This window comes from Atta cephalotes (genome assembly GCF_000143395.1).
Source record: "Atta cephalotes unplaced genomic scaffold scaffold00026, whole genome shotgun sequence".
Classification (NCBI taxonomy): domain Eukaryota; kingdom Metazoa; phylum Arthropoda; class Insecta; order Hymenoptera; family Formicidae; genus Atta; species Atta cephalotes.
Window position 1 is genome coordinate 2,273,439 of NW_012130090.1, and position 24,567 is coordinate 2,298,005.

The 24,567-nt window shown below is 32.3% G+C and overlaps 1 pseudogene; it reads right to left on the bottom strand.

The window, feature by feature from the left end:
• Positions 1-5,715: 5,715 nt before the first annotated feature.
• On the bottom strand, positions 5,716-11,022 carry LOC105620449 (annotated as a pseudogene).
• Between the last annotated feature and the right edge of the window lie 13,545 nt (positions 11,023-24,567).

Genomic DNA, 24,567 nt, shown 5'->3' on the forward strand with positions numbered 1-24,567 from the left:
TCTGTAAAGTTAATAGTATTTGAATAAAAAATTATTGAAGATCAATTTTCGGCAATTTTTAACAATTAATATCTTGTTAACTATTGCGAAAATTGTGAAATGGAAGAGGAGTTTTCATCTTAGTTCGCTCTACATGTCCACGAACTCCAGAACAATTATCGGATATTCTGTAAGCTATATGACAAAACGATAGAGGAATATAGAAAATCTATCAAAATAGGAAAAACTCTATCTAATAAATTGTGTTTTTGATTTGATAAATTTCAGATAAATAATTTGAAATTTACGAATCAAAATGATTTTCAGATAGAGTTTTTCCTATCTGATTCTATCGGACTTTTTAAGCAGGGTAGCTCGTGCTCCTACACCACTGCGTTGACGAGACCCGTCTGTGGCTAAGGCTAATTCTACAATGTGCTTTTTGTTTTCTGTTTCTTGCTGTTTGTCTCTTGTCTTATTGATCAAAAAAGCAAGAGACAAACAGAGACAAACAGCAAGAAATAGAAAACAAAGAGCACGTTATAAAATTAGCCTCAAGATCAAATTCCCTGCCTTGCACTAGTAATGACAAGGAGATAGAACGTATTCTATCTCCGTTCTCGATTGTTGGACACAACATCCATTCTTCATTCTATTCATGGCCTCGACATATATCATAGTCGTAGAGGTAGGGTTTTCTCCGCTGAGAGATCTCGGTCGAATGCCGTCAAACAATTCTCGAACTCTGTTTCTCTATTGCATCGGAGAAACATTCGCGTCGTGATAACACACCGCGTCCGCGACGACATTCGCAATTCGCTAGCGTGTACGCGTGCTTGCGATAATCAACGACTCACTGCGCAATTAATACGCTGCCATACCGCGACTTTGCATCGACTTTGCATGCGACCTTGCAGGAAGCTATCTGCAGAATCCGCATCCCGCGAAAGCAACAATTATGTACGGATACACATATACACACAGACATGCATACATCGTATCATACAATACATACTATAATAAACTATCTTATCTTATAATAGCTACCGTCTTTTCTATAATCAATCGCATATCACCTCTCGAATCTCTTTTTATGCACCTTACCGACGAGCTACGTCCGCGCATAAAAGTTAAATAGTTACAACTGATACAGCATCGATGTGTAAGGAGACGAAAAGTATGACGACATACAAGTAGATGGAAAGCATGACCACATGAAAAGAGATTAAAAAGATGATGGGAAATTAATGAAAAAGATAATAGGAAAGAGAAAGAACTGAACGTGTTGAAATAGGAAACAAAATTTATCCCTTTCAAGCATATAAAAAATATTTTAAGTATTACATGGAAATTGTAAAGAATTATAAATTCTATTGCTTGCTTTGTTCTAATTCGAAAAAAATCATTAAGTACAGATAATACTAAAAATTCATCTGCGAATTCATCTTTGTTTTTCCTATGATGGTAGAAAGTACAATCATATTACTCCTTGCTTTCAGCGCTCTGGTTGACTGAATATTTTCCGTATCACAGTTCATTTATGTTGCTTGATTTATAACGTTTTTCGCACCAATACTCCTAGATATCTTCGTGAGCTAATCTGTTTTAACGTTGACTCTCATTCAGGTGCTTTGTTTGATACTCGTCAGCAATACCAATTTTGATGTTCCACTCATAAATCTAAATTTCAGAGCGCCTTCTCCTACATTGCAATAAAATTTTATAATAATATATCATCTGCTTTATGCTCTCTACAGCGGCTTCCTGTATTTCATTCAGAAATTACTCGATACATTGCGTCAAAATTTTAATATCAGATCAACTGTTTTGTATAATTTTTCTTGTTCTCTATGAGTAGTATATGTTATGTTATAACGTTTCTTTCTACTTTAGTGTTCTTATAGTAATTTGCGTATTTACGTAATTGTAATATTAATTATTTTGAATTTAATTTTTAATTCACTTACTCTAATATATAGGTACGATTTCAAATCAGTTACTCAGCTGTTGCCTTTTGTAGTGTAACGTGATACTAAATAATACTGTATTCTATCTAATGTATTTTGTTAACAGTGCACTCAAGAAAGCTAATAATAATAATAATAATAATAATAATAATAATAATAATTTTAAAAAACGTATGAAAGTAAATAAAGCTTTTAAATTATATATTTTCAATATTTCTACAATTTGTAAGTTAATTTCCACTTACACACAAGTGAAACTGAATCAAAAGTGATCTGAATATTTCATACTCAGATTAATGACGTCATTATTTGCCTTTTTTGATAAGAAAGTTATCGCACACATATAGGTTGGTATTCATAATCCAATCTTATTTTAAGATCATCTTAATTAATAAAATAATGTCTTAAGATGCTAATACGGCCTTTTAATTAGTTTGATATCTTAAGACTGTGATGACTTAAGTACAAGACTTAAATACAAGAATCGACTATAAATACCGAGGTCAATAGATAGATTCATAACTTCCCAAGTAATACAGCTTTAAAAGTCAATAACGTTGTTTAAGCTTAAATCGCAGCATTCTTGTCTATGACAGTCACTGCCATAACGTCATTATGACATTCTGACAAAATTGTAGCAGCAAAAATGGGACAACATTTTTGGGCTTTGGAAACGATGTTGCAGCTATTCAACTGTACAACCATTTTGCTGTAAAGAAGTTGTCATATATATAATCATATATATTATAGTGATAATCTGAATAAAATAAGCAAAATGTTCTTCATATGTAAATTAATATTCAATGAAAGTTTAATTTTTAATTTTTAAATTACGTAAAAATATTTAAAATACAATAAAAAAATTTTTTTTTCAGCTGGCATTGAACTTGAAACAACCCGGAATCTTTGTCTCACTAGAATTAAATCAAATTTAAGGATTAATTAATTATTACAATTTATAACATATATATATAATAATTATACTAATGCAAATTCATAAATATGCTGATTACACAGAATTACACACAGATCCTTGAGTAATAATTTTAGAGCCACTTAAATGAATGCATAGATCCGCATGATCATCGCTGATACATGTTTTTAACCTAAAACTGACAGTATATATTTTGCTTTTGCTGTGACATTGGTACAAATTACAGTTACATTACAGCTATATTGGCTGCATTTTGACTTTTCTATTAGCTGTCACAGCGACTATGCAGCTATCAATACAGCCAAAATAGTTGTGGCTGTATTTTTATTTTTTTATTAGCTGTCATACTAATTGCATAGCTATTAATACAGCTAAAATAACTGTGGCTGCCAAATAGTAATTAAGGCTAGCAAAATGTTGTATTAGTTACATTTTGCTGTTGCAGAGAACATAGTCAGATTATGTTATTTGGTTTTCATATGAGTCTACGAGATTCGGTAAAGCACATGGTCTCGGACTTATGCAGATTGTAATAAAAACTCAGTTGAATCTCACTTATAGAATACAAAAGAAATGTGTATTCCATTGAATAATAACGTCACAAATGAGAATTATCTGAGTTTTCGTGTAAATGAAAAGTAATTAATGCGAACTCTATATATACACAGTGCAGTGATCATAGTGTCAACTTTAACACTTAAGGTCAATATTACATGCGTTCATTTTTTATCGTATGACGAATTTTTTAAGTGTATTAATTGGCTGCAGGATAGGGAGGATTTTCTTCTCTTTATTCTATAGCCAATTAACAGGCTTGAAAAATTTGTCTTGCGCCAAAAAATGAATACATGTAATATTGGTCTAAGAGAGTCATGATGTTTGTATATGCTGTTTTATTTATTTTAATGATAACAGTACTCCACTGTTAAAAATGTAACCATGAACTTCTTTTACTTGTAAATGAAGCTCGTGGTTATGAACGAAATTAAAAGTAATAGAATAATTTAATTGAAAATTAAGTTGTTGCTTAAATGAAATGAACGTGTATATTAGATTTCATAATACAGGTAGGGTTTAGGTAGGTTAGTAGTGGTTAATATTAATAATAACGAAAGCAGTTCCGATAATCTTGATCTTGATATATATTGTCTTGAGTGATCTCCAAAAAGTCTTAATTATCTCTCGTTATTTGTTAAGAAGTTATTATAACAAAAGAAGTTCAACTATATAATACCAAAATTATCTACTTTAAAATGTTCGATAGTCGTGCTCTACAGGGGAAGCCGCAATGATCGCGACTTTGACATATGTTGTCAAGATCATGACTTTGAAAAACCTTCAACAGGTTTTAGATAGCTTTCATCTTCGACCCTCCCTTCCCTCCTGCAAAGAGACATACTCTCTTCTTCAACTCTTACCCCTCCTCCCTCTTGCAAAGAGGTGCACGACTCTCATCTTCGACTCTCACCCTATCCCCTCCCCCGCTGCAAAGGAGCGCACGACTCTCACTTTCGACTCTCACCCCTCCCCCTTAATCCTTTTATACTTATACTTTTGACAAGCGTAACGTTTAAACGTTTTTTTGAAATAATAAGCGAATTGTATCCGTTAGAATTGTTAGATAATTCTACATAGATATTCAGTGTTTATTTAACATTATTGTCATTTACTGATATTTTTCAATATTATATTTAGCAGAAATAAAACGTTATTTTTTCAAACTTTTTTTGTTAATAACTTTTTAACGAAGAATGAGCGATGGAAGTCGCTAAAACTTGTTGGAAGTTACTCAGAGTCATAACATATGTCAAGGTCAAAGTTATCGGAGTTGTTTCCGTTATTATTGTATCATTGATTAAATGAAATGAACGTGTATATTAGATTTCATAAATTTTCATGAAAAATATATTAAATTTCATATACAAATATACTTTTCAGTTATAAATACATTAAATTTAATGTAATGTCATAAAATTAAGTTCAAATTGTGTGACTTAAAAGTATATTAAAAATAAATAAAAATATTAAAATTTCATGAAATTTTTAACAGTATTTATCTGACATTGCAATGCAAAAATTGTTATACAGAAAAAGTATTGTCAATACCTCAAAAACTTGAAGAACGAAAAAATTGAAACTAAAATGAGCGAAGTCTACAAGTCTTTTTCTTCTTCTTTTTACTGATCCTAATTAGTTGGTACTGAGTCATTGTGCATTCGCCTTGTTGGAGGTATGTACCATGCTTGCGCAAAAAATCGATTGCCTTAAAAGCCGGGGAACAATCCGCCCAGATCGGGCATCTGCTGCCACCCGATGGTAGTCGCGAATTTTAATCGCGCATCATGGAAAAGGAGAAGATTAGCAAAAAAATAAATCGGAGGCTTTTCATAAAAGCCATGAGAAGTCTGCAGAATTTGGGAGTGGAATGGGAGAGGGCGAAGAAGATATTCTCTCAGGAAATTTAGAGCGAAAATAATTTCGAAGACAAGATGCTTTAGAGGCGTAAATATTACATTGAAAAATAACGTGATTAATATTCTGTTTTTTCATCCTGCAGAGACAAGCCGGGTCTCCACGATATTTACTCTGTGGAGACTATCATTAAGATTATAATGATTGGATCTAAAACGATTGACCATTGATCATTGACCATTGACAATTTCTTTTCTGCTTAATAAAGATTTATCGAACCAAGTTTTATTAGAGTTTATAGGGAATCGTTCGTGGTAGAATGTATCTTTGTGCTCAGCTGTTGAAATAATGTTGAAATTGAGCTTCTACAAATCTTGAAATCGGCGAAGAAATCCTCACTTCATTCCTAGGGTACTCTAAAGGTTAGAGTATGCCTTTCTGAAGAAACCTAGCAATTTTATCAGCCTTCTCATTTCCTGCAATACTTGAACGAGATGGAACTTAAAAACGGGTAATTTCTATACCTTTTTTCTACTCTTTTGAAACATCCAAGATATTTTGTTTGATGTAATAAATAATATAATGTACTGTATATATTTATTATTGTTTATTGTATCGGGAGTACTTCAGAGTCAGAAAATATAGTGACGTGTTACAATAATTTCACTATCCCGGGCGAGGAGCATAGCTTGATATATTGCTCAGAGTTTTACCGAGAAGAAAGATGTCTCCTTAGGAAGTTCATATCCAATGGAAATCCCCAAATTCAATAAAAGAATAAACGCCAGCTCCTAAGGTCTCGCCTAGCTCCTTGAATCCATCTGTGTAAATCGAGTTTAAATGCTGCATCCCGCTTAAATTTCATGATTTGGAGTAGAAGTCAGCCGCGATGGAGTGGCTTTGCTCTTTCTTGTCACAATCCAATATAACCTTCACATAAGAGATAGACATTAGTTATGTCAAAAGACTGGGGCATATGTGGAACGATATATCACCTTCTTGTCAGATTTACTATATTGTCTATGTCTATTTACTATATTGACTATGTCACACAGATTTACTATATTGACTATGTCAGATTTACTAATAGCTTAGAGCTCTTGATAGCCTCAACTTTTCGATTTTTCTTGGAGACTGTATATTCCAATTCCCGTAGGGCTTCATATGAAGTATTAAACTTGTAGTGTCATGGATTTTTACATATATTTAGAGATAGCTAAGTTAAATCTAAGCTGAAGGGAAGGTTCTCTAGCTTCGCTTAATATTGTGTTGATGAGAATGGAGATACAGTAACCCAATGCCTTATATTGTATTCGGAGGAGTTTGATAGAATTTGCAGAGTTAGTATTACTTTATAATATAAGGCGTAAGTTACATGAATTTATCATCCAGACTCTAAGACTCCAAGAAATTTGTGTAATTGTACTCTGGGTATGTTGGAATTATTAATGATTGACGCATTCACATAGTGTTTTTAAAAAAAATTATACACCTAGACTTATTTGATAAAAATTCCAAGCTTTCACTAAAGTAAGTGAAAATATTGTTAATTGAGTTCTGAACAGAAGCAATAATCGTTTTAACATTATACTGCGTAGAGTATATGACAACGTTGTCCGCATTGTGCAATAAGCGGAACTCTGAGTGGAGATGAGAGTTAAATAAATATTAAAGACTTAGATCGGTTCATCAATTCTTATTTCAAGACTGTCTTAAGTAATGTCTTAAGACGCTAATGCAACCCTCTGATTGGTTCGTGACTTCTTAAGATCGTACTTAAGAGATTTTGAATATAAGATCTGATGAATGTCAGCTTTAATATTTATTGTAGGACTTAGAGTCTTATGCAATTCCTTTAAAATTATTTGACGAACTCAATAGCGAGCCATCTACAACGAAAAATAAATGCCTTTTGCTTATTAGATTTTCTATAAACTTTCTAATGGGCGCAGGGATGCCAATTTCCAGCAAGTCATCGATTAAGATGTGCGGGATCACATTGTCGAATGCCGATAATATCTAGGAAGACAGCTACTGTAGGGGAATTAATAAAGAAGCTGATCCTGATATTAATAATAAGAGTAATCAGATTATCAGCACAAGATCTGGAACCCCGATTTGTGGCAAAATAAATCGTGATTCTAAGAACTATCTCATTCTGAAATAAACCATTCGCTCCATGATCTTGGCATAACATGAAAGTAATGAAATTGATTTGATGGCATTATCTCCTGATTTTATCACCAATGAGTCGCTCAAGGTCTCTGGATAGGCTCCCTGTTAGAATTTTGTTATGTATTAATTAAGGAGATGAGTATTTCCTGAGGAGACTGCTAATTATACTATACTCCACCTGATCGAGACCAGGGACAGATTGTTTCCTAAACATTTCTATAGCTTTAGAGAATTCGCCAAATGAGAAAGATTCGTCTAATCAATTATATATTTCCTTTGAGAAGATTTTCATGTCTCATATCCTATATAGATTTTGTACAATCATAGGAGCAGGAGGAGGGGGGGGGGCATAATTTATCGATTGCTTCTTCCTTGAGGTTTTTTGAAAAGGAAAAACTATCATTTTTGTTTCGTCTGAAGAATCTGATGAATGATATTTATGAAGGGATTTTGTTATTAAATCCTTCTATCCTAATTCCCTCTAGCTTTGGCGTTTATTATTCAATAAACATTTCGCGCATTCCCTTTTTATAAATTCCAAAATATTCAAGACATGGACAAGATATGAACTCTTTAAGGATTCTTTCATGTTCTTTAACTACCTTATCACATTTCTCATTCCACCAGAGAGGAATCAGACGCTTCGAGTCTATTCTACTGCGTGATATACCCTTGCCAAGCAATAGACTTCTAGCCGCTTCCAAGATGTGATTGGAAATTTTATTATATTGTAGAAGAACATCTTCAGATTCATTACTTAAAAATTCGGGAGCAAGGTTCTTTAAGGTGACGAAGAGTCTATCTAATTCATCCGATTTTAATCTGAGCTTATAACAGAATACGAAGGAATAAATCTAACCTCCACCGGAAAATGATCACCATGAGTGTCATTTAAAACATAGTTATTATATAGAGGAGCAAAGAAAGAAGAGGCTATAGCAAGATCAATAATAGAATTTAATGCTGTAGCATGTAAAAGGGTAAGAATTCCCTCATTTTTGAGAATTTTGAAATCGTTCTCCTTTATCGCCTTCATGAGCCTTTTATTTGATACTGACTGCAGCCCCAGTTGTGATGATGCGCATTAAAGTCACCTATTATCCAAAACATATTCATCACTAGATTCATCGACTAGATCATTAAATAAATTTTGATAGAACTTTAGAGGAATATTCTACCCAGAATGCCTGTATAGATTAACTAATAAGAGGATTTTTGCAACAAAGGATTTTAATGATTTGATATTCTATGGATGGATGTTCTATATTTGCTAAATTAATAATTTCATATTTAATATTTTCCGGAATAAAAAAACAAGCACCTCTATCTCCTGCTTGCACGATATCTGCTCTAACAACTTTGAAAGATTTAATTTTTAGGGAAGTGTTAGAAACTTAAATAGAGATCTTGAATGCATATGACATTATAGTTTTTAAATAGAATCTGCAATGATGCCAGATTACTTCGGGCACTCCTGCAATTCCATTGAAGAATTTTGAGATGGTTTGAAATATTCTTCTGTCATTTAGACTGTCATCTAGTTGCAGTGCCTCCCATCTAGCCCTGGAAAGGGATGAGGACATCAAGTTTATTAAATGACCATTTAATTCCGAAAATTGCGCGCTTGACTGTCAGAATATTGGCGGGGAGGGGGGGAAGGAATTATGATTTGGTCAAAAGTCGAAAGAGACTGGTTGACTATAATAACTACTGGGGGTGGAAGGGTTAAAATTGTCAGGAAATCGATACATATTATAAGAATTACTTTCTAATGAGTGAGAAGATAATATTAATTAAATTGGTAAAATCATGGCTTTGAAAACAATGTAACATTTTCGAAATCAGTTTCATTATCTTTGACACAAAATTCTTGTTCTCAAAATTTTCTTCGCTTAAAAAGCCCTGTTGTGAAAAACGAGATAGAAGTACCTTGAAACGCCGCGCCATTGGCAGAGAAAAGGCCAGTTCTGCCTCCGCAGTCGTAGAGCGCATTTTAATGTGTCCTTTTATTGTAACCGGTGTTGCTAGGCTGTTGCGCTAAATTCTCCGATAGAGCGTCTTGGATTGGATGAGGATGTAATAAGGGGAGACTTTTATTAGCCCCATTTCTAGAAGCAGTCCTTGATCTTGAGCCGATAATGTCTGCATATGATCTGTCTTCTTCTTACCTGTCATTCATATCTAAATTTTATAAAAGTTAGGATTAGCGAAATTTCTGGAATAAAAGAAGTCAGAATTTTCAAAGAAAGTTGAGATCCGTTCTGAAATTATTTTGAAGAGGATGGCCACTATTGTTATTAACAATTCTTCTAGCGTCCATGATTGGAATGTTTTCTGTGGCCGCAAGACTAATGATTCGGTCTTGCTTCAGTACAATGGAGCATTCTTTAGACGTTGCAAGATGGTTTCCTTTGCAATTAATGCATTTAGCACTCTCACGCTAAATGCAGAGGTCCTCCGCTTCATATAGTTCGTCTCCACAGTAAAGGCATCTCGGTTCACTTTTGCATACTTTGGCGATGTGCCCAATCGGAAGCAGGAAAAACAGATGCGCGGTTTTGGAATAAAGGGTATTTCATACCTAGTTTTGAATAAATATACTTCCCGTGGTAATATCTGACCAGCAAATTATTTAATGCGTAGTGTCTTAAATGGTATGTATTCTGTTTTACCATCTTTAATTGTCTTTTGGTTAAGCTTTTGGATATCCAGGATTTTATGGCGCGATGTCACAATATGCCTGTGGATGCTTTCCATGTCTATTTCCTCAGGTACGTCCTGAATGACACCGATTCTAAGAACTCGAAATGCTGGAATGAAAGCTTTCATCAAACTGTGTTTAGAAAAAGTAGTGTTATCAACAAGTCTGTTTGTAGCTGAGGCTGTCTCCTTGTCTCTATGAGAACTACCTTCCCTTTTCAATTTTCTTAATTTTCTGTATATCAGGAATCTCTGCTTTCACGATTATGCTGAATATGACCGGGATGAAGCTTTCTTGCGGTTCATAATATACACCTACAGCATAAGAGCTGTTATCGTGCAAGCCATATCTCGCTGTTGTTAAGGTTAGAAGCGCTGGGAATAGCAGGATCCAGTATATTAGGTGTACTTACTTTTTTGTTTGAGAATTGAGATTTTTTCTTGTTCGAAGAAGAAGTGCCTGAATTTTCCTCGGCAGATTTCTTCGGAAAGAAGTTGAAATAAGACTATGTCCAGAGTCTTGTTCCGAGAGGATACGCTTTCTCGTGTTAGTAATCTCATCTATATTTATCCGTGAATCCATACATTCGCCTGAATCGGTATTGTCACGAATTTCTAAATCTGATGCAACAATATCTGTTGAGTTGCATGGCACTTTGGCAATCATGCCGGCTACATTCATAAGATCTTTAAGCATAATACCAGATATGTTTTCAAAAGATTTAGTGTCCATTAAGTAGGCAGACTTATTACTAAATTTATTACTAAATTTTGCAGATTGTAAACAAAGGAGGGGGAATTAAGGAAAAAGAAGACGCGTTTACCGTTAATTCCCTCGCCTGAGTTCGAGGCCATGCTTCTATGCAGGGGGTCTGCCGCCATGTGCAGTAGATTGTGTAACTCAATTCATAAGCCAGACAGAACACAAAATAAATTTAGAGAAACGGTCCGAAATAAAGCCAAAAAACCGCACCGTAATCAGAATATTGCGCACAACACACAAAACACAAAAGGAGCTCTGTATGCTTCGACTTCTCGCGCTCCTCTATGTCGAAATTTTTCAAAGTGATATCACTCTACAAGTGATACGTCTAAAAATGTTGCATCTGAAATGAAACAAGCAAAGTTAGACAGATTCGGAAGTGAAAGTAAGTTAATCAAAATGGAGTCAATAAGGCAATAATCCATTATATTATAGAAGAACTAGAATCTCTTTCTATTGTTGATCGATGTTCTTTCATTGAACTAATTAGAATGGTTTGCTTTCACATATAAAAATAATGAATTGTCAAACATTAACTTCTACCCTCAAAACAAAACAAAATGAAAGAAAATCTTATTGCACACTTAGCTAAAATAGAGTTTGTAACAATTACCGCTGATTTATGAAGCAAGTCAAAACGAAGTTTCCTTGGAATAATGGTTTATTATTAATTCTAAAGATTCTTTGGAGAGAGGGAATTTACAGTTACCGCTTGTAGAAGAGTAGAAGAAAAACATACCTATGATATACTTGCAAAAGCAATTAATGATATACATCAGGAATATCAAATACGTAATAAAGTTGTATTCATAGTAACGGATAATACATTAAATTTAGTTAAATCTTTCAGAATATTTATAAAGACGGAAGACGAAGAAATAAGCAATGACGATGTAACATCCCTGCTTAAAAAAGTTAATAGAAAATAATTGAAAACAGTAGGATTTTTATCAATTTGTATCGTTTTCTATAAACTCTACCGTCAAAGCTCGTCAGTTTCAGATATATCAGATATATTTTATCGGATTCTATAATACTCATATGTTATAGGAAACTGACAATAGAAAATTTATCACTTTTTATCGTATTCTATTTATTCTAAAGTAACGAATTGACATTTATCGGTTTCTATTATTATTTAATGAATATCAATCATATATTAACAATAAAATATTAACAATAAAAATTAAATCGTTACCAATCTGAAATCTATTCAATGAGTTTCTTCTGGCAAAGTAAGAAATCAATTCTATAAAATTTTATCATTTTATAACGAATTAAAAAATCAAAATGTATATAAAAAATACAAATGAAATTTTATGTATTTCCATCTGACTTTTCAGAATGTCAATACTTATAGGAATTTATCGTAATTTCACTATACAAATGGATTGTTCTCAATCTGCAATGTAGTCAATGAGCTTTTATTCCATTCTTTGGTTGATGTATTACTTGAATTTGAACATCGTAATGATTTTGATTTTGAAAATGAGATTGCTCTTCCACAATATATATGATATGCCTCTTATACATTAAATTTCATTACTGTACATGATACAGAAGAGAACAAATGAATGATTCAGCAAATGAAAGAATATCAAAACTTTTGTTAAGTATTCAAAATTATGATCGAAACAAAATCAATCTACAAAAAAAAATTGCAGATCATATTTATAAAGTGTATACTTAGTAATTAAATTCATTGGAATATATTTGGTAACACCTGTGATCACTAAGTATTTGTGTGTATTTTTTTAAATAATAAAACAGAAATTATTATTGATGATATAAATTATAATTTTATTAATTAACTTATTATTTACTATTAGTGTACTTCTTGAAAATTAAAATAATGTAAAACAATGCTATGTAAATAAAATTAGAAAAAAATCATTGAATATAACATTAATCTTCTTCACTATAGATGGAATTCCACATTTGACTTTAAAATAATTATAATGTTTTATAAAAAAGAAGGCGTAGATGAATTACGTCGATACGATGTATGAATTTTTGCCATCTACTTAGATTTACAGATAATTTCATTAATAAATACGTAAGATAATTTTATTTGATTCTACTATTATTTAATTTAATTTTCCTGTGTGCATAATATAAATATTGTTCATAATATAAATAGATCTTTTCACTATATTGAAAGGCATGTTAAAGCAATTTCTTTTTTCACTAGGTTAAATAATTGATGCAATATAAAAAATAAAAAATAATAAATAAATTAGATTATTTTATTATTGTTTCAGATTATAACTCCATTAGCAGTAGCTCTTGATATATTGCAAGGTGAACAAAGCATGTATATAAGCTTTATTACCAGTTCTCATAAGTTTTCTTCTGCACAAGGTAATAAATCTTGAAGATATTCAGTTGGAATATTATTTACTTTATTTTAAACTTGTTATCCTTGTAAACGCAATAATTAAAAATGATATGAGAACTAGGTATAATATTAAATTGCAACATATTGCAATATGATAGTAATCATATTACATGCTGTTTAATGTTTTTTAATTTTACATGAATAAATAATTATACAATAATTAACAATTTGCAGATTTAAAATATAAATTAATTCACAAGAAAAAATTAAAAAAAATTAAATGAAAAAAGATCAAATCAAGCGCGGTAATCGTTATTTCTAAAGATTATGTTTACTCAAAGACGAATTCATTAAAGCAGTTCTATTTATTTTAAATTTTACTTTCTTTATCTTCAATAATGTTATATATAAACAAAATTATGGCACTCCTATGGGATCTCTTTCTCTCATCGTTATAGATATAGTTATTACGAAAATTGGAAAAAAAGACTTTGACATTGATTTGGTTTCCATTACTCCTTTTTTACAAACATGATATAATTATGGTGGCACCAAATCTTTGATCAATTCTTTGATTCTATTCTTGATATTTTTATTTCTCAGCATCCAAGAATTCGGTTTACCATGGAGAAGATAGATTAAACTTTTTAGATGTTACATTAATTGTTATTAACAATATAATTGAGTTTTTGATATTATAAACATTTTCGAATAGATATTTGAATTTTTTCTCCTCACCTGATCTCTCAAAAGAAAAGTTGTCACAGGATTAGTCGATAGAGTAATTTTGCTTTTAAATTCAAAATTTCTCCTTAAAAATACTGTTAGAAAATGACTATCCATTGAAATTTATTTTTGATAATATTAATAATCGTCTGAAGAATATTATTAATTTTAGTAATAAAAAACGAAATAGCGATAATAAAATTGTACGACTTTCATGGTTTATTATTCCTTATGTTCCTACTATTTCCGAAAAATTTAACAGATTAAATAGCGATGATATTAAAGTAGCATTTAATAGTATCAATAAATTACATGAAATTTATTAAAGTGTATAAACATCCGCTTCCGCATAATGTGAAATATCACATTTAAAATTTTTTGTAAGGACTGTGATGAGAGTTATGTCAAACATATGAGTAGTATATTGTTAGTTGAAATCTAGAACATAGGAACTACATTCGGTGGAATACATCTACTCGTCATAATTGAACATCGATTACAAGAGGATCATGAGTTTGACTGGGAGAATGTTGTAATTTTGGATGAATGATCTCAATATATCTCAATATAGAAAGGGATTAGTTTCGGAAATATTGTTCATCAGGAGACAGACGCATGGTCTTAATTTGCAGATAGACATGGAGAGATTTCTTAAAGCTTATTTTTCGATTTTTGATAATCTATAAATGTTGACTTGTTTTAGTTCCAATCAGTCAGTATCATTCCTTCATTGTAAGTCTCTCTATCTTTTGATTGTTATTCGATTTCCTTTTTGATCATAAATGATCTATGTTTAAAGTTTTAAAATCATATACGATAAAGAAAGCCAAGATCATTCAAAATTTTGGATGTTACAAATAATACATTATATATTTTTTTATTAAATCAATTTATTCCAGATATAATTGCGAATAACTTTCGGTTTCAACACAATCATTCTGAAACGCTAATAATCTCTCCCCCCCCCCCCCTCCTGAATTAAATTAGAAAGAAAGAAAGAAAGTAAGATTATATCTGGCAATTATATCTTGAATTGATTTAATAAAAGAATATATAATGTATTATTTGTAACATCCAAAATTTGATGATCTTGACTTTCTTTATCGTATTTGATGTATTCACATATATGGTTGTGCTTAAAATTCTTAATATGTTTAAAATCATAACTATTTTTAAAGAATTCTATGTTTTAAGATAAATTTGACACTAATTGATCGACAAGAATCAAGAACTAGTTTTTGACTAAATAATTTATGCTTAATTGTTTGGTTGATTGATGTCGTGGTGAGCTTCTTTCCTTTTAATGTGATTTAAATTCTCTTTAAGTTGTTCTTTGCATAATTTATCTCTGATAATTTCTTATCATAATTTTTAAATATTTATCTGTCATATTCATTCATCATTTCATTGCAATATTGAGATTCTTTTAATAAAGTAAAGAGAGCTCACTATGATAAGTTAGTCGTCACTTATCATTGTATTTATATTAGTAATTCATGTCTCTGAAAGTGCTAAAAAATGAGCTGTAAATGCGTTAATTTAATAAAGAATTTGTTGTTATATTATTTATATTATATATTATTTTGCGCAACGATTACCGCATTTAACTCCTATTTGCTCTTTTTTACTTAATTTCTTTGCAGATTTGAACAAAAAATGAATAAAAAAAATTCTTAATAATTTTTTACTTGTATCTACATTTTAAATTAGACTGAATAAAGAATAAAAGGAAAGAAAGATTATCTGTAAGAAATGCTTAACTGATTTGCTTGAACTATTACCAAAATCAGTAAAATCAAAGAATTCAGAATTAACCGAATTCAGAATTAACATCAATACCGAAGCAAATAAAATATGACTATGAGAACTTCTTCCAATATCCAAGCATCAAAAAACTTAACTAAAGAAAAGATAGCACGCTATTTAAATTCAGCATACCGATGTCAGCATGCTAAATGAGCATCCTCTTTTCAAAAAATTGTTCATCAAATATAATACTGATTTATCAAGTAGTACATTAATAGAAAGACTCTTTAATACTGGTGGACTCGTTTTGACGAATCTTCGTCACCACCTAACAGACGGACATATTGAACAAAAATTATTATTAAACAAAATTTAAAGATTCAGCAATACTAATTAATTATAAGTTATGCGGTTGTGTGGTTGTCAAAGACCGACCAATTTCCTCCTCCCCCCCCCTCCCACTCACAATTCTCTTCTTCCCCCATACTATTCCAACAAACAGCATAATATAAAAGGAATGGCTCGGAAGAACAGCTATGGCGAGGAGCAGCCTGATACTCCTATATAGGAGTATCAGGCTGCTCCTCGCCCTGATGAAGTGCGAAACGTTGGCATTTCAAAAATGAATCTGGACACAGAAAAAACCCGCGAAACGCATAATCTTTAAAGACAGTTATATGGTAAACGTTGTTTATTTTTAAAGAATTTTTTTTTATTTATTATACACATCTTTCTTACGTTGCTTGATTCTCGTTACGAAATTAATTTAACTGGACACTCACTATTTAACTCATTCAGCTTTGTAACTTTGTGGCATAATATTAAGATATTGAGGATAGATACGTCTCGCTGCATCTCTGGCTGCAAATTATGGGAACAACGTTTATTTTTTTCTACGACACATGCGTAATTTAATATAATTATAGCTCGCTAAAGATGGCTTAAATCGAAGCCGAAATGTACATTTCATTCAATTGATTCATTAAATTTGCGCAATCTAATTCTAGCGCCGACTTTTATAGTTTTTTGTTTTCACATTGTTCTTCTGATTACTCATTGTTAAATAAAATCTTAAATAATTAAGTATTTTTATTATTTATTATTTATTCGTTTATTATTTTCAGATGTGGTTTTATAATTAGAAAATAATATAAATTTGTATAAACGAAATAATATAATAAAAATGCAATTTTTGATACACACTAAATTATCATCCTGACGATATCACAACTTAGTTAAATATTTGTAATATAAAAGTGGTTATATAAATGAAAGATCAGAAGAATTTGAAAATCCAGTAGAATTTAGTTTTGACAAAACTTTAACAACATATGATATGATAGTTGCAATAATATAACTGTAGTAAAATGTTTGTAGTGTAAAAAGTCATTATGTTTAAATTTCTTCATCATTATCATTTCTTCATCAAGTATCATTATCGCAATGAGTATAATGAATAAATAATACAAAATATAAATTTATTTTATAAATATTTAAAAATTATTTTGTTGTATGTATGTTTAGAAATTATTATGCAAACGATAAATAAATAAGATACTAAAGTAACATTGAAAATAACTTTAAGAGAATCTTAAGATATTATAAAGAAATAACAGAAATTAATAAAGAACAAAAATTTTATTCACTTTAAAGAGAAATAATAAAAACTATAACGCTGCCTAATTCTCTCACTATACATGTCATTGCGAAGAATGTTTCCGAAGTCTCAGTGGTCGAATTAACTAAGACACTCGCCCCGGAAAATCGAAAGATCCCAGGTTCGAATAGCTGAAGTAATATTTTTCGCAATAAAAGTTTCTTATTTAAATTAAAGGGGAGAATTATATATATTCGCGAATGACCGAATTTAATATCTCAGATCGATTGTGATTAAAAGTCCGAACGTTTCGACGCACAGTCAAATCTGACAATGAGATAAATTAAAGTGATTGTATTGCAAAATGATTTTTCTTAAGATCTGTTTGAAGCTTTTACTATTTGAAGATAATAATATTCCCTATACATAACATATTATTTAAAGGAAAGGGGGGGGGGGGATAATCAGACATATTCAAAAGATAATTGTATTTGAAATTAGTACTTTTAACATGTGCTAAACAAAGAGCGACAGTACATTTTTAATTATAGCGCAAAAATATTTAGAAATTTGCTCAAAAACTAAAAGATTGTAGATAAATATAATATGAATTTCCTAAACCGATGAAAATGGAGAATAATATTAATTATAAAATTTTAGAAAGTTGCTACTACTTCACTAATATCCACTTCGCTTATCAACTCATTCTCAAATACAGTAGGGAAATAAAAATTACTGTTGGAAAATAAAAATTATTGTTCAAAATTGTAATCTGTAGCAATTTTTAGACAATTATTTTTTTCATCGAACGATGCCTTCATGCGCTGGAGCTTCGGGCAATTGCCCCCCTCCCTCTCCTCCCACATGCCGCTCTTATGCGATACAATCACCTTAAATTCATAAACCAAGAAATTATATTATTCGAAATATCTAACTTTGACTGATTCTTGGCGCCCTCTACTATATTTATGTTAATAAAAATTATTATAACTCTTAATATTATATACAATCTGTAATACTAAAAATATCAATCATATCAATTTCTTTATCAATTTATGTATCTGTTTCGACAATTACTTACGCACATGAGCACAGATAGCGTATATACGGAAGTGTTTCGTGACTAAGTCTAGTTTCTTCGTGAACTATTTTGGCACATGGACGAATACCTTGGAGATCCATAAATGTTCGATATTTGTCTTCTTCCCTATCCACATCTCACCAGATAGAGACACTGTGATGAGATTAAGTACATAAACGATATTCACCGTTTCTGCCCACAACCTCAAAAGGGAAGATTCTTCATATGAAGCATCATATGCGCACTTTTCATTCTGTTTTTGCGTTCACAGATGTACATGTACAAATGTTTGCGAGCACTGATATATACATATAACTTTCCCTACACTTTTACACTTATTCTCAAACATTTCTTAAATGTAATCTGTATGCCTTTTCAAGATGACACATTTCACAAGAGAAATTATCCGCATCTGATTTTCACATACAAGTAACGAGTCCTCTTTTCATTAAATCACACAGTATTTGTTTGTTTACGTAAACCTAATTGTTCGTGCCACATATGTAAGTCTATTGTCGATGCGTTTGCTTTCTTAACTTTGTTTACGTCTGGAATTTGAAAAAATATTCTGTAAATGTCATTCTCTTGTCTTACAGCAGACGCTACCATTTGACTTTCACGCGTTAAGTTACAAAATTGCCTTTGAATTTTATCTCAAAATTTCTTCTTTTTAGAGCAAATTCTGATTGAAAATAATTTTTTCTTTAATTTGAGCACATGTAAAACATCTCTAAGCGAACCTCCGCCACTATCATTTTAGAATTTTTTCATGTGCACTGTCCCTTTGCCTAAAATATTACATTGTTCATCATAACCAGTTCATTGCCATTCTTAATTGATCGATACTTAATAAGCCACTCATCTGAAGAATGTCTTGAAGCGTCTAGTGGCGGCCGATTAGTGACGACAATAGTATGACGGCAACCTATTCGGCGCGCACTTTCTATCATTTTTGCTGTCACGAAGGCACAGTCATTTACTTGACTGATCCCTTCTGCAACCTGTTGCGATATTCATATACATAATGTCTCATTTTGTTGACACTTGTAGCACTCCATATCCTTTTTTGATTTTTGAGTAATTTTGCCACTTGTATCATTTTTTCACGCCTGTTAGCCCTTTTTCTTATCATATTTCATTGCGATTAGTGCACTTATTTGAATTTTATCTCTCTGTACTGAGTCTCCTTTTCCTAATTCCTCTCGAATTAGTCTTTTTTGCAGATTTTCCAAATTCTGGAGGTCTGGAGCAACACTGTCCATGCTGTCTAGAATGTATTTTATTTAGACGACAGATTGCTCAGAATCTTGACTATTACGATCACATCGGATGCGACTTCAGTTAGATCTAGTAATTGCATAACCATATTCTGCACCTTCGCCATGTGCTGGACGACTGAGTCTTTCGGTACCACCCGTTACCCGTTATTCGTAGAACTTCTGTGTCCGTAATAATTTGTTTATCAGATTTTTGTTCATGAATCATACACAATTTGTTCCACATCTCTTTAGCAACTATATACAACAATGTTCTAGCTTTGTGTATTCAATCACAGAAGAAATCAAGAATTTGCTTTTGTATTGTTATACAATCATGGTTTCGCCAATGTTGGACCGGTCGGCATATTGCGCGACCTGTTGACTGCGTCCTGAATTCCATGCGCAACAAATAAAATATTTAATTGGAATTTCCATCTTTGGAAATTTGTCCCGTCAAATTTCTTGACATACCTAGCTGAGATGTCTTTAGACATAACGAACACGATCATAAGCGCTTGTCACGTATTCGCATAACGACTGAAGAAAAAGAAATGGCTGATGTCTACAATATGATGACACATCTCACACAAATCTCATACTTGTCGATCAATTTTTCACAACGCTCTTTTCGCAATATAGACAATCTGGGGCCCATAACCTGTTGAGGAATCTTAAGGGCAAATGAGAGATTTTGAAAATCAGTTTAATTACACAAAATATAGTTTATTTTATAACAGAAAGTTTGATAATTAGGCACGATTACGGCGTTCGTGGACTACGACATTCGGTTAAAGGCAAACCGACAAACGGCAAATGGTTTAAATGCGAACATCGTTCGCGAAGTATACGCGCGCGCAGGATGCGCGCATCACGTCCTGATCGCATTTATTGTGATCAAGATTCGATCTAATGCGTATCCGAGATCCGACTAATTTTATCTCTAACAATTAATACAATTAATACAACATTCTAACAATTAATACAACATATCAGAAATATTATAGAAATATTATTGAGATATCACAGTAATATTACAATGTCAGAAATGAATAGAAATATTACTGTAATATATCATAGCTATATTACTGTAATATTATGTAATATTTCTATGATATTTACATAACGTTTATATTTATGAATCGAAGAATCGAAACATTAAGTAAATACACTATATGTAAAATTTTTATTTATCACGCTATATCATCTGCCTACTAGCCGTTTCTCTCTCTAATTTTTTAAAATTTACGAGTTCAAATTATTATTATTAACAATAACTATCATTCAAAATAAAAGTGAAAACTGTCGTTTATTAATATATTATTTATTTGATAGTTTTAATACGCGTATGCTATACGTAACTGCACGTGAATCATCCGGATATTCATTTCTCGTGCACTCATATTATTGTAATTCTTTATAAATTTTCAGAGTATTTAACATACTCATACAGCACACTAATGTTGAATCAATATCTCAGAAATTGAATTGCAACAATGTGAATATTGCATCACATCGCAAAATGTAGATTTAATGTTAAAGAGACATTATAGAAACGTCTAATGTCCATTAAATTGCAATGTCCGTGAAACGTAAAAAAATTTTTCACACATTTTTTATTAATTAATTCAGTTTTATTATTAAAATAAATATTATTGTGATTAACATCATATTCTGGAATACACACGACAAAACTATAATTAAAAAAAACGCTTTCCCCCACATTTGGGAATTAATTTCCTCATTTTCTTAAGCGGTTATCTAATCTTGTCCTATCCAATGGTGCTGAACTTCTACAATCGTATAAGAACTGCTGCTTTATTGATTCACGAACACTAAATGTTAGTTGATGTATAATAATGATATATAGATATCAGAAGACACCATAGTGTCTCGGCACTAAGCAAACGCAACGACACATGTTGCTTTACGCGTTGCGACCACGAGAGATCGAAATTATTCATTTCAATAATAACTGAACCGATCAAGTTCTACATACACTTATTCGATAACTTCCATTCGAATTGTGTAATAAAAGTGCTTTTAGTTTTTTCTACATACGCTACGAGCGAAAATTGCGACGCAAAGTTCAGTGTGAAACTTTTTAAGATAAGTTATTGTTACAAGTTCATGTTTATCATCGTCCTCTAGTCAGAATGTCCCAATCAGTAAAGAAATATTTCTGAAATGTTCTTTAAACGTTATTTTTTCATTGCGAAAAAAACATTTAAAATATATTTTAAAAACGTTTAATTAACGTGGTCCTTTTTTATTACTTAAAAAGACAGCTTTTTACATTTAAAAAACTTTTTTTTAACATTTGAAGAACGTTTATTTTATTTAATATTTGAAGAAACATTTCTTTAATGTTAAAAAAACGTTCTTTAATGTTAAAATTATTTGAACAAAATTAGAAGAAATAATAGTGTAGAATTGTAATTGTTTCGATTTATTTTTTTTATCAACAGTACCTAAACCTTAACAGTACCTAAACCTTAACAGTACCTTAACCTAGACAATTAATTTAATGTTTATTAAAACATATTTATTTAACGAATTCAAAGAATTATTTCAAATAAATTTATAAAAATAAATTTAAAATAAACATTAAATAAACGTTAAATAAATGTTTAAACAATGTTTTTTACTCCTTTATTTGAAATGAAAAATTATAATGTAAACATTTAATAACCGTTAAACAAATATTAAATTAATGAATTTTGAAAATGAATCGTGAAAAATGTAAAATTAATGAGAAACTGTTAAAATACACGATTGTTCTTCTTCTGGATACGCTACCCAGTGAGTCCCATCGTCTAGATTCACGATACCGCTTTCATTTTAGCGCGCACCTCTCGTCGGTAATATATTACGCAATTAAAACGCCTCTAAAGTATGGTACATCTCACGAGCTCGTTCAATTGTACATTGGTAGTTGCGCTAACGGCATTTTTATCTCTCGTCTCTTTGGTGTTTTCTTTTCTATGCTCTGTTCGTGTTTGTATGGGCTAAGTTGCAGTCCACGTCCGTATTTGTACGAAACGAAATACAGTCCGTGGCTCTGTTCTATTGCGCAATCGTGACGTTGTAGCTCTTCGAGCTGATGTCGCATGGCTTTGCTGCCGTTACCGCTTCGTTTACAAGTTTGCCGCTCCGCCGATCAGAGCGCGCCCAACATTGGCAGAAACGGTAATGCGCCACGTTTCGCCGTCGGAAGTATCCGCTTTTTCGTCGTCGTCTTCTTCATTCTCATACCGATCTTGGTCTTGGCTTTCATCGCTGCCCAAGTGACAGCAGCGACGACTCTCTCGCTAAAAAAAAAATCTCTCGAATCTCTCGCGGACGATGCGTCCTAGCGCTTTATCGGTAAGTACTTCGTCCGCTGCGTGTCAGTAAGATCGTTACTCCAAGAATATGTTTTCGGCATGCCGCGTCCAGCGGATTTATGCCCGCATCATCTCTGGCTGTGATTTCGTAAACCGAGTGCCCAGGCCGCAAAACTGATAACTCGGAATATGTAACTAAGAAGCACGTTTATCGCTTGATTCAACAAACCGCCACGCGACGTCAATATTCGCTACAATCCTTTATTTTAGGTGCGAGACTGTTGATGTGTGCCACGGCTGATTAGTAGTGCTCGTCGCAGCGATGATAGAGATATCAGTCTTCTCGTGTTCCGGAAGCTTGATTCAGATGTGTTCGATGTATTCACCGTACATGCGTAAGAGTACAATCTTCGTTATATACTGCAATTGCTCGGCGCTCACAAGTCTTGAATATCGAAAGGATGACACAGTATATAAGATACATTTTGCTACTGTACGATTTGCGCGCGCCTTTAAATATAGTCGAGAGCGCGTAGTCTTTAGTGCGAGCGGCTGACGACATGCGTCACAAACTGAAGCGAAATTGCGAATGATGGAAGGCAGCGAGAAGAAAAGCAAGCACGGCGAAATGCTGCCGAACACTATACACGATCAATTGCGGCCCGAACTGAAGTAAACCAACGTTCTCATAAATTTGCTCGAGAGCTCGAATGGCATACATTTCGAGAACGTCTACTCAAAATCGCTGCAACAGCCAAATCGATACCTCGAAAATTTATTCACGTATATCGACGAAATCGGGTACGTTTTCTAACAACAGCGACATCATTCCACCGAGCGAGGCGTGCCCAAATTCTATTAGATATGGGAACTTTTTCCCACATCTAATATTTTTATCTTTGATGACGTGACATACGACAAGCAGAATGCGGTGAGAGAATACTTTTCAATGTGCCATGTGAACGTTGACTGCTTTTATTTCTGTCAGACGTGAGGATACTTAAACATCTGATACGTGACAACGAGAATTTGCTGATTCTGTTCAAACATGATGATACACTTAAAACACATTTACAACGATCACGTGAACCGACATATTGTACGACGACTTTTGTTTGTTATGTCACGACTGTTGATGAAAAAAATATGGATTTCTAGTGATAGACAAAAACAGTGCACTTAAAGACTGATACAGAAAAGAAAGAGAGATACAGAAAAGGGTTTAACGAGTTTGCGATAATATAACGTAGCTAGTCGTTGTCGATACTTCGCCAGAAACGAACATGGCTGACATGCGTGAGAGTGAAAAAAATCGCGTGAAAAGATCGAGAAGACGAGCGAGTCAATCCGCAAGAAATATCGAATCTTTGAAGACCGCTAGAATTGAGGAGGCGTTGGACAGGCATTTTAAGTCAAATCGCTGATAGATTGTTGATAGTTCTGGCGCGCGATAAAGAGACACGCGACAATAACGCAGCGTCTATTTCCAAGCACGAAAGGAAGGAGGAGGAGGAGGAGGAAGAGGAGGAGAAGGAGGGAGAGCGAAACATTCGAGTGTTTTGCGATC